Genomic DNA, 12,757 nt, shown 5'->3' on the forward strand with positions numbered 1-12,757 from the left:
AACATTCAAAGTGACATATTAGAACTAGATGGGAAAAAAATCAAATTGTAATTTTAAGTCCGTTTCTGTGTTAGGGTGGAGTCAAACTGGGAGTGGGCGATTTCAGCAAGGAGCCATAGTACTGCAAGCACAGTTTTATATACTACTTTGCTAAATGAACGCTGAGGTAACGGTAATGTTAAATTGAATAGCCTGTGTCTGAAGTACATTGGGTAGGGAGCGATGGGGTCCACACACGTGCCTACGTGAAGGATGGTATTAGAAATACAATGTTTAGACATTCAGTGGGGATATGACTGTTGTGCACGCAGAAGGTTATCTGGTGATTTGAGGTGAAGCATGGTTTGAGATATGGGGATTATCCATTCAAGAGCTAATATGTTATTAATTGTGGATTTAAATCTCAAAATACACTGAGGCTGAGTTGCAAGAAGAAGTTGCAGTTACAGGATTAACTCCAGACACCTCCTGCTCCAGCAGGCTCGAAGTTGGGGCTTATACCAGTGGAAAGGTGATACAAGAGATATTAATCTCTTCATCCCTTTTCCTTTTTATGGGAACGGGTTACCTCTCCTATGTGAAACCACATATTACAAATGTACTACATATTCTGCTGAAATACAGTCTTAGTTTGTGTTCTTTTCAGAAGCCTCTTGTCTTTAAAACTGGCTGCCTGAAGCCTAAAAATATATTCCTTGGAAGGAGAGAAAAACACTGAATATATTTAGAAATACTTAAATATAACTTCAAATAGTTTTCCCATTCATTAAAAGTTTGCTTGACCCAAAATGTCAGGACCCACCAGTGTGGAAAGCAAGAGATGAATATCTCTTGTATCACCTTTCCACTGGTATAAGCCCCAACTTCGAGCCTGCTGGAGCAGGAGGTGTCTGGAGTTAATCCTGTAACTGCAACTGCTTCTTGCAACTCAGCCTCAGTGTATTTTGAGATTTAAATCCACAATTCAGGAGGAAGAAGGAAACATTCATGATGATTTTTTTCCATAGCAGCTGTTTGAAACTGTTAACATGCTTGTACCTTTAAAAGTAAATCCTGGGGGAAAGAGAGACTGAGACACAGATTGCAGTTCAAGTGCTGAGAAGCGCACAATAATCGTAGTTAAATTCAGAGGTTTCTTAGATAAATATGTCGTTGATAATTGAAAGAAGAGGAAAAACTGTGTAAAGAGATTTGCACACACACTTTTGGCTCTCCTTGGGATACATGGTGCACCTGCTGAACACAGAAAAAATAAACTTGTGTGCAAAAGATGGTTACCTAAACATCAATAAAAAAGCAAAGTTATATCTGCACATAGTCTTCGGAAGGAAAATCAGTGTTTTCCCATTGGAGAACATAGCTTTGATTAATCAGACATATTTAGCAATTATAATTTAGGAAAACGAAAATATAGATCTATGTTTGAAATCAAGTCCAAAAATAATGGTTTTAAATTCACATATTTAATTTGTTAGAAAAGTTACGAAGGCTGTGCATAACTTTTGCATTTTTGAAGTTAGCTAGGATTGGTGAAATATGGTAGGATACACTGTGTGTGATCTAGCTGTTGGTGGGAAAAGATTATTTTCCTTTCTTTATCTTGAGGATCATGAAGAGTTACTTTTGAAGGATGTGTCCAAAAATCTGAAGGGAAGACATATAGACAGATTGCACACTAATTTTTACTGATTGCTGTTATTTTTATCCAAAGTTTTTATACATAAGGTTCTTATTGTCCACGTAGAAAAGGGGAGGTAGAATCAATTTCCTCTTTAACATATTGATAAACAACTCCAGATATAGTGGTAGGGGGAGGAGGAAACTACATTTACCTTTGTGTGACCTATATAGGAATGCTGGAAAAATTAATTCCAGAATATTATGGCGACATTCCTTTAAGTTGTGGATATGATTTACATAGTAGGTCTTCTTGAGCCGTCCAGCTTCTTTCATCTTGATACTGTAAATTGCTTTCATTCCCCCCCCACCCCCCATCTGTATGCTTGAGGTATTGTTGTGATAAATTATGGAGGTACAGAACTGAAAATGGTGTGTAGATTGTCTAAGAAATTGAGTGCAGTCAGCCTTCAAAGTGGTGGATGATGTGCTAAAACAGCTACCTTCCCCTGGTCAGGTCGCACATGTCGTCAATGAGCAGCTGCTTTTAACTTTGCCTTTTGCCCAGAGCACTGAGACCAGCTGGATTTATTGAATTAATAACTGCTCCATTTGGGGTGTTTTGTTTTCCCATGACCGTGAAATCTGGCTATAATGTTAGCAAAGTGTAAGACAGGTCTCTTTCACCAAACAAGGTGGTGTCTTTTTTATTATCACATAGTGCTTAATCTGTAAGGCAGAAAATAATTGGAAAACTGTACCTGTGGGGGAATGAAATGTTTCTTGGTAAACAGAGCTAAGAAAAAGGAAAGAAGCGTATAAAAATGAGGTAGGTGATACACACGTGCTGAGTGTGATTTTGAGGACACTTGTACTAGTCCTCAAATTAATCTCTTTGGTTGCAACGCTTAGTAGCGGCCTCATTAAATCATCTGATGTATTCTAAACAGCGTTAGGATGTTAACGATGGTGGTCAAATTAAAAGTTTCTGTCCTTTGGACCAATTGTTTCTTGTCAAGGCTTTGGATTTCATGAGTGGCAGTGTGTTATGCAGATGGAGACAGGTAAACCAGTGGCCTCTGGCACGAGGGACATGTCCCACCACAGAGCTTTGGGCCAATCCCTCTTGATAGGTTTTTGGGGGGCGGGTTACTATGGGTAGGGCTCACTCATTTTCTAGAAACAATACTTGAGGTACCACCTTTGGGTTTTATCAATCATGGCACATATTAGAGTAACCATTCTCATGTGACAGTTAGTCTGCCGTGCTGAAAGTGTTGGAGTTACCTTATTATTAATGCAAAAAAACCCCCACCCACCTATGGGGGGAGTTGTTTAGCTGTGCTCTTGGGATAGCAAAAGGAAAGAGAGAGGAGATGTTATTGGGAACCTCTTGTGTGCCTTAGTTATTGCAAGTGGAGCCTGGTATCAAACCGTGATCCCATGTCTTCCTCAGCATGTAGAAGGGGAAGTCCTGAAGCACTCTAGGCCTTGCTGACTTGGCTTCCTGCAAAAGGATGGCATGAGCTCAGGAGAAATGGGATTGAACGCCAGGCTGCCATTTCTAACCTACAGCTGTACTCATTAGCTAAGCATAAACTATGTCTGCCAAGGAGGTGTGTGGCTGCTGTACCCCTGGCAGAGGCGATGCCTTCAGCCTCCTAAACACTCTTTGGGAAAAGGTGGAGGAGATCTGACCTACTAGAACTAGAGCTGCATCTGATTTTCAAAAGCTCACCAGTCCTCCTCATACCTGTACTCCTGAGGGCTGGCATAGGTATGTGCCAGCCTGCTGCTGCATCTTCTAATTCTGAAGACTCTCCCTTGATGAAATCTAAGGTTTTACCAAAACTGTGCAATCTCCTTTCTAGAATGGTGAAATTAGCTGGGCTTTACTTTTTAGTTTACTCGTGTTCCTTATGTGGGTTTTATGTCTCTGGAGTTTTAGAGTTCTGCAAATAGATTAAAAAAATTATTATTTTGGTTTATATTATATGTATAGAATTATGTCTTTTTAATGGAAATTACTGCCCTAGTAATTTAAAAATGTGCAACTTTTAGGAGTAGAAAAGGTCATTTTACCCAACCAATTCTCAAATTGCTGCAGAGGTAGTAAAAAAAAAAAAAAAGCCAGTTTGCACAGACTCTGTCTCAAGAGTCTGGCTTCTATGCTTCGGTATTTTCAGAAATGAGGCATATCACAAATGTTATGATGTGCCAAGTATTTTCTTCAGTTGCTTTTAAATTGTCATAGAATATCAGAGTGATTCAGGGTATTTCCTCCAGAAAGTCGGAGAGTTCAAATTCCAAATGGGAAGAAAAGCAATTTGTTCACAGAGCAGCTATCCAGTCTGCAAAACAGTTACCAAGAAACTTGAGGGGCTTAACATGAGAAAACACAATAACCTTCCTCCTTGTTTTGTATGTACTTCTTTGTAAGCAAACAAAGTTCCTGCTTGTTACAGAAACAACCTTTTATTTAGGTTCGACATTTCAGGGTTAAAGAAGTCCTGTGCTTCCTCACCCAGAACTTGTTTTACTCTTCTTTTTCTTCAGAATACACGGTATGTCCTTAAAACATACAAAGCATACACAGGAGCAGTATATTCTGCAGATCAGCACCTTCAGCTTGTGTTCAGGTGCCTAGGCAGAAATGCCTGGTTAGTGTCCATCTGTGAAAGGTTTTCTTTTAGAGATGTGTATTTCTGAAGAAGCTAATTCTCAAGTGTGAACTGCTCTGATGACGAGATGAGATCACCTCTTGTCATATTCTGTGGCAGTCAGCTTCCTTTTCTGCAGACTTGGTAGTTTTTGTGGTAGGTAAAGTAAGAGTACTACAGCTGGTACTTTCAAAGCTTGGATCCATCTCCAGAGCAGCTTGATCCTGCACATCCAGTGAGGAGAGGGAGATTTGAGAAAACAACACACATTTATATCATTAAAAGCTGAATTATAAGGCATGGGGGGTGGAGGAGTGGGTAACTGGAGTAAGTAAGGGATTTTGCATGTTGGCATTTTCTAATTGAAGAGTAGTTTGTTGTGTAGAAGCATTTGAAAAAAAGACTCTCCTTGGAGCAACCAGTGAACTAGCTGTTAGGGTATTTCTGTAGAAAGTGGAAGGCTGAGGTTCAAGTCCAGGTCTGAATTAGGCAAACATTTGAAGCACTGAGCTATTCTGGGATAAATTTTCTCTTCTCCTTCCCTTCTTTCCCCCCAGCCTTTTTCTCCTTCCAAAATTTCCATTTGGGTGGCAAGAACCATTTCCTGAATGAAATGTAATAGGAAAACTATAATATCTGCAAGAAAGTTCCAAGCTTGGTAGTGTTTCCTAATAAAAAAAAAAAAAAAAGCTCCAAATTTCTCATTAAATCTCATCTATCCTCCCCCTACCCCATTCTCTTTTATAGATTTGTAGTATTTTATATATTCATCACAGTCTTTCTCTCTTCTCTCCGCTTGCATGCCCACCAGGCTCCTTTTCGCAATGCCCCCGTTTCCCTCCTTGTAGTTTTCTGTCGTGCTGGCTTCTAGCTCCAGTGGCTTCTCCCCACCTGCACAGGGAGCCGTAACAAGGAGCACGAGAAATGCTGGTGATGCCCTGCTCCTAGCTACAGTACCTGGCAGCAACCCTGGAGAGGAGCAGCCCTTTGGGAGAAAATTTGAGAAACGCTTCCAGGTCACCCTTCCCCTGGGTCTGTGCCCATCCTGTCTTTTGTGGGGGTTATAGTGAGTTCAGTAAGCTGAAATCTTCAGAGTTCTCACTTGGAAAAAAAATTTAAAAGTGGAAGCTATTTTTACTGAGACTGTACTGAAGTGTGATTTTCTTTATTTTTTATTTTTTCTCACAAAGTTTTATAATTGGGCCAACTGAAGGCATTTTTGAGTAAGTGGTAACAAGCCATACTTGCCTTGAGTACAAAGGCATTCCTGTATTTCAAAGACAAGAAGCAAGATCTTGAGATACTTTCCAGAGTAATTTTGTCAGTGTGGAAAATGTTATCCTTGGGAGTTAATTTTGCAATATTATAAGCAATGTGAAAAGAAGGTCTTGTAATAAGAAGGATGTGGCAGCTTTGGGAACAGGCTGAACTGCTTGCCCTGCCTTTAAGAACTTTTTTCTTTTATCATAATTCTATTGGGCAAAAGCTTCACAGTGGAAGTCCAGCAAAAAGAAATGTGAGATATATATGTAACTTTAAAAAAAAAAAAAAGGCACATCTGTGTGCTAGATCAAAATTGGTAGTAATAATGATAAAGAGCAAGAGGTACACCTTGACAGATGCAGAAATTTATTCTGTAAAACCTTAAGAACTTTGAAAACACCCTCACAAATTTTACCTACATAGAACAATCTGCCCTGAAGAGCAGGTTTTAAATTTAAACATCTCTCCCTCTAAATTTCTAATAATTCCTAGACCCAGACTGCTCAGCTAGTTTTAGTTTCCTCTTTGATCTCGGTCAAGATAGGCGATCCAGAAAGACGTATCCATTAATATAACTAATAATGTGGAAAGTTAGCTTCAGGATTGGCATTCTAAGGGGATCTTTTCACTGCTCTTAATTTTATGTGCTCAATTTTCTCTTCTCTGCCAGGCTGCAAACCCAAATTTAACTGGGCAGAATGTTAAATGGCAAAAATATTTGCCATTTCCCCTCTGCAGCCAAGCTGACACACAGAGATACTGAAATCCTGCAAGGACTCTGCACCCTTCTGTACTCTCATTCTTCTGGACTGGGAGGAAACAGAAATCTCACAAGAAAAACTTCTCCTGACTTACCGAGACAGTACGAACAAGAAAACACAGTGGTGGTTTGGGTATGCCTCGTATTATGAGACTGAGAGTCAAATCCAGCACTGGCTGGTCCTGCCTTGATTAATGGATATCACAAAACTCTGGTTCATTTGGGACTGAAGCAAATTGTTTGCCTATTAAGTCCAATGTGACCTAAATCTGGATGTTAAGTCAAACTATAATTGAGCCCTAAAATTGCTGTGGACTTTTAAACTCTGATAGCATTGATGGAGTATGAGGGAGCTCAGCTCCTTCAGTGACAGTGTTCTATGTCTTGCCAATACTGCCTTTAGTTGAATGAATTGTTAACCTGAGCAGAAGCCAAGAAAGTGATTTAAGTCAAAATTGCTGACCCCATCTCTTCTGTAGTTTTAGCTTCAAAAACTTCCATAATAGTGTTCGATAATTTTTTTTTTTTCCCCAGTTTTAGCATAATGTTTGGACTAGGTAGGATGCTCTGCATAGTAATTAACAGCTGATTTGCATGGCACCAAGTAGATTTTTTTTAACTATACTATTTTCACTGAAATAAAACAAATCAAAACAGCATCATTCAACAGTCATTTTCTGCAAGGGAATGTGCATTCACTTGGCCTGCTTGTGTTCTCTCTGGTTTGATGCTCTGCAGGAAAAAAAGGCACCTAAAATTGTTTTAATCCTTTACAGTTACATTAAAATGATGCGGCTGTCCAGCTGATAAATTGACTCCATTGTATCTGTTCTAAATTTATATAGATAGCAAAGTTCTGCACGGTCATAAATGATTTATCTTTTGTATTTGGAGTAGAGTCATAATCATTCACTCTTTTTCAAGTCTAGTTTGGCAACTTTATCTCACTTGCAGTTTGCATTTCTGAAAGTGGAAATATATTCTGCAGCTTTTGATGTGTTGATTGGTAAGAAGGTAAAGACAGCTGCACACATGTCTCCAGAGACTCAGCTCGATGGCTAAATGAAGACCTCTAGTGCTTTCTTGTTAGCCAAGATAGATCTACATCCAGATGAACCACAATTAGTCAATAGTGAAGGCTATAGGTTCATGTGATCAGAAGCCACAAATCAGTTTTCCCTAGGACTTAGTTATTGGCAGATAGCGCCTTAGGCTATGCCTTGCTGCTGCTTGCCTGACTGTAATTTTTCCCCTAGTGAAGTTTTTAAAGTCACATACTGAGACTGGAGCAGTGATCTCCTGACAACAAGGCTGTCACTGGCCTGTCAAATATCAATTGCTTATCAAACAAATTGTCTGCTACTTTAATGTACCTGGCCCCTCGCTATTAACAAAGCTTAAAACGCTGCTGGTTTCTGTACTGCTGTTTACTCTGCTGGTACTTACCCGCTTACCCGCATACCCCATTATTTTGACGGGGCGTGGGCCAAATCCTTCCTTCCTGTGACACTGCTGGAAACACACCAAAATGATTTGTCGTCAAGGTGACTGTGTATTGTTGTGAACTTGTGAAGTCGTATTGGCAAACCAGAAAGGAACCCTGATTCCTGCTGGAATCTAAACCCTGGTCCAAAATGGTTTTGTTTCAGAAGGTTTGGTTAATGTATTTATTTGTTTGGTTAACCTCACCTTGTACACAACGTTGCATTTGATTTTGGCTAAAATTAGAAGCATAAATTTATTGTAAGGAAATTTCATTTGAGGCTTTCAGAGAACTTGGGGGGGGGGGGGTGAAGCCACACAATGCTTACAAGTAACAGATAAATATGATTCCTCAATTTTATGGGTAGCTAAAATGAGTCTCAGAGAAGCTGCGTTACTTCCTCACCCAGTGAATGAGTCGTAGAGCTGTGGATGGAGCCCAAAGGTTTTATCATCTGCCCCTATTTGTAGTTACCAGCCAGTCTGCCTCCTCTGTAGATGATTTACATGCCAAAACGGCATCCGCCGTGGCTTCTGGGCAGCACACTAGTTGAATCAAATCACACCTTTCTCATTGCTGCTCTGCAAATAAAGGAAAAATTAAGGCCAGGAGAAGTAAAAGTAATTCTTCAATGAACTGAGCATATAAAACGTGCTTTAAAATTTCCAGCACCCTGCAGTGATGGTGATTAGTTAAAGAAACACCACAGCCTTGTTACTATCACATCTTTTAAAACCTTTTTACATTACACAAAGATGGTCTAAGAAATTAATTAAAATGTTGGACAATAACATAATCAGGGATATCTATATTTGCAGTCTTTTCTCTGTGCTTGCATACATCTTTTATCTGTCAAGTACAGCAAATAGCTAATTAGCCCCCTTTTAAGTGCTTCACTGCTTATATTGGAGCTACAGTCATGCCCTAGTGGGATGGTTTCCAGGAAACCTGATATACGTTCTCGGCTGAAAGAGCATATGCCTATTCATAGGCTGTTAAGAAACTGGTAGAGATTAAAAAATGCTCTTTTAAAAGATTCAGTTGTTTGTGGTTCTCAGAACACATCTGATCTGTCGGCATTTTAAAGACAGAGCAAGCCAAAATCCGGAGTCCCTACGTGGCTCCTACACAGCAAAATTCTTGCCAATGTCAATCAGAGGGTTACTAAATATGGGCTGCGGGATATCACCTAATGTGTTCCCTAAAAGGTAAGTTTTTAATATGATTGGTATGACTCATCATGTTAAATTCTTGCTTTTATGTGCTCATTTTCTGCTTGGGCAAAAGTCCAGCATAGTCAGAACTGAACTAATATGCACTTATTTTGATGAACTGCCTTAAAAGTATCAGCTAGTTAATGTGTTACACCACCGTGCATTAGTATTAAAGTAGTAAATCTGACAAATAATCAAATCTCCTTAATTTTACTTAATGATCAAGAAAAATGTACTTACAGATTAAAGTGATGTTGGGAGATTCCACCCCCTCCTCTTTCTGCATTAAAATCTTTACGATAGAAAGGCCTCATTGAGGGTTACTATAGCATATAATGTCACATGCCATCTCATGCTGACCACAAAAATAACTCAAGGCGCCACTCTGCTGCAATTAGCAGCTGTAAGATTATGATGTTTTGACACAGGTGAGGCAAAAACTTCCAAGCACAAACAGAGCGAATATATGGGTTACACAACTATTTCCTCACAAGAATACCATTTATTACTTACACAGCAAAAACATAATAAGAAAGGATTTTTTTCAGATAACCGAAACTAAGTTCTGCCACCAATTAATTTGCAGTGTGACAGCAGAATTTGACCACTGTCATTTAAGGATGTCTACCCGTCTACTTGCCTTATGAGTAAATATGCTTCCATCCGCATGCTCTGCCTCATTGGAAGGTATCAATTATGGTGTAAGATGATTAAATACCAACCTTTGCTTATTCCCACTATCTTTTATAATTATGAGATAGACTCTGTCCCCCTTTATTCCCCAAGTAGCATTTTACTCCAAGTGGTGTGGCTGAAGATACGCTGGGCTACTTATGAAGTAGAATATTGTATATTTGAAAATAATAATCACATAGCTCTACGTTTTATTGGCCTGGTGAAAGGGCATCTTACAGATATCAAGCATTTTCTATGATAGTCGTTTGAGATGTGACTAGTATATAGACTACCCAGCTTTTTAAATGTAACTTGGGAGCAGATCTTTATGTTAAAAATCTATAAAAAGGCATTAGGTAGTAGCCTCATTCTTCCTTTCTGTGCAAGTGTGTTTTGCAAGACTTGGCATTTACCTGATATACACCCCTATGATACCTATTCTCTAACATTTAAGTAATTTGTTTGTTGGATTTTGAAACAGCTGGAATTTGCAGCTACAGTAAAAAGAACATAGGGCTAATATACCAGATGAGTTACTTCTATGGCAAAAGCCCCTACACGCATCTCGGAGCACTTCCATGGAGCGTAAAAATAAATTTCATTTCGGCTTCTCCTACTCCACAGATTTCCACGGGACGTTTGCCACCTGCCGAGTTCTGCAGGAAGAGGAGCACCCCTGTGGAAAAGTATTCCCTGGGAGGGAGGTGCCGGGGTACGGGGGCTCTGTCGCCCACGCGCTGTGCTTGAGGGTCAGGAGGCCTGGGCCTCCTCTGAGCTTTCTGTGTGCAGTTTTCTTGGCCAAAAGCGAGGGAGGGGTCACAACACTGCAGCCTTGGTCTTAGGGGAGGCTCGCAGGAGGGAGGGCATCAGCGTTGCACTCCTCAACGTAAAGTAACTCAAGCGCTCGCTGGGGGCAGGGGCTGGAGCCAGGATGTTAAAACCTCCACTCACCACCGCTACCAGTGAATGGTGGTGCCCTAACCTTAGCGTTGCTTAGTTTGAAAGTTTTGCTAAACTTTTCCGTTTAGCAGGAAAGGCTGCAAAAACGAAACCTGCAGGTCCCTAGCTCTGCTGCTGGGCAGCAAAGTGGGAGAGGCTGGTCTGACCAGATGGCTCCAGGCTGAATTTTTGGTTTCTAAAAAAGGGGTAATGACAGTCCTTTGCCTCACAGAAGTGTCATGAGTTTAGATATGCTAATACCTTTGAGGTACTTGTATTCTGTGATGAGGGGGAGAGAGGGTAGGTGGCAGAAAGGGTAAGTGCCATATGTCCATTAAGTACTGTAATGTGACCTCCATCCTCCCTCTGTGCTCGCTCTCCTCTACATACATAAGCACACACATAACCATACAAATACACTTATCCAGATAAAAGTCTGCATCAGCTTTGGTCCTATTCAATCCTCTGAAATGTTGGGGGTTTTTTTGAGCACGATGGGTTTTAGCATTAAAGTGAATGAATGAAACTCTATACTTCAGCAGCATCGGTAGGAGGGAAGGGAGCGAGAGGGGTGTTAGAGAAAGGTAAAGTGCACATAAAACTGGATAATGTCACCTGCTGCTCCCCATCATGCAACTTAAGAAATGTACAGGAATTTACAATGTACAAATGTTCTGCTTTGTAACTACTGAATTTCATGGTTGCATATTTGCCACTTGTGAATTTGTAACTGGATATTAGCAATTTCCAAATGGCTGGGATGTTTGTGCACACGTAGTATTTGAAAAAGTGTAGTAAATATATGAGATAACCTGCGTATTCACTGCAGAGGGCACAAAGGGAAACAGAAATGCTAAGAAGTGTCATGCAGTAAGCTATTAAACTGGAACAACCACATTAAATATGCAAGCATGAGCTGATACGATCCCCAAAGCATTTCCATATGGATATAATAGAAACAGTTACATTGCCCAAGTAAGAGGCTAAAGTCAAAGGGTTGCGGACAAGATGGTTTAAATGTAATTAAGCCATTAGAAACTATTGGTAGGGCAAACCCCAACTTTTATTTGATCCCCTCATGTTACTTCATACAGAATGGGATGAGATCCAGCCTGTCAGTGGTACTGGGTTTATACACCAACATATGAGAGGTAAAATTTGCAGAACTAAAATAACCCCTGATTTCATTCACCTCTTCTGAAATGTCTCAAGTGTCACTTTTATAGGAGATGCTTTCTTCCAAAAATATAAAAAGTTATCCTGATACTAAGTATTAGATGACCAGAACGTAGCATATCACAGCTACCATGCTATATAGTGACATGCAGTGGTTGTAGCACATGATGATGATGATGATGATTATTATTTATTGTTATTGTTATTTGCTGTTACTATGAAAGTGTTAGAAACTGCCTTTTTATTTTGTGCTTTCTCAACCCATAACACATCAATTTTCATGCGGCTGGCTGGGCATCTTTAATCCTATTATCCTATCCTAATTTTCCTATTTTAATATTATTATGTCATATCTTATTTATCATATCCTTGATGATATCATATAAATGGGTGGATTAAAAAAGGCAAAGTTGAAAAGTATGCAAAGTTTTAAACAACATTAAAAAGGAACTATTAAAATTTCCAAAATGAATGTTTTTCTAAAACATAGTTTTCTAAAACAAATATAATTTTTTTTTTGCTTAGAAATATTATAGGATTTAAAAAAAACCATCCCAGTTCAGAAGGAAAATTAATTTCCATGTTAAAAGAAAAATCCCATTAAAAATTATTTTTAAAAATATACATACTGTATGATGTATTCATGATGTATGGCAAAAGGTCATAATTATCTGCTTCCAGTGATGTTTGTGAATAACGATCGAACCAACGGTTAGCAGAGGGAGGTGTTCATTTCCCCTTTCCTTTATTATTTTCAAACTCTTCCTTTCCGTACCTTTGGGTTAGGAAGTTTGCCCATTTTCATTAAGGCCCTTTGTTTGTGATCTGCTGCCAAATTCATCTGTATGCATTGTTTTCAGTAATATTGAGAGTTGTACCTTCCACGAGTCTTTGGCACTGCATGATGAAGCGCTCTATTTATATTAAAATGAAGAAGTTCCTAAGGGAGACATAGAACAGAATGAAACAA

The 12,757-nt window shown here is 39.4% G+C and overlaps 1 long non-coding RNA gene across 1 annotated transcript; it reads right to left on the reverse strand.

The window, feature by feature from the left end:
- Positions 1–3,697: 3,697 nt before the first annotated feature.
- Positions 3,698–9,351, reverse strand: LOC142026609 (uncharacterized). Its single transcript, XR_012648919.1, has 3 exons — positions 9,238–9,351; positions 8,189–8,364; positions 3,698–4,501 (listed from the first exon to the last, which is right to left on the reverse strand). It is a non-coding gene; the product is annotated as an uncharacterized LOC142026609 (long non-coding RNA).
- Positions 9,352–12,757: the final 3,406 nt, after the last annotated feature.

The sequence above is a fragment of the Buteo buteo genome, chromosome 1 (assembly GCF_964188355.1).
Source record: "Buteo buteo chromosome 1, bButBut1.hap1.1, whole genome shotgun sequence".
Taxonomy (NCBI): Eukaryota; Metazoa; Chordata; class Aves; order Accipitriformes; family Accipitridae; genus Buteo; species Buteo buteo.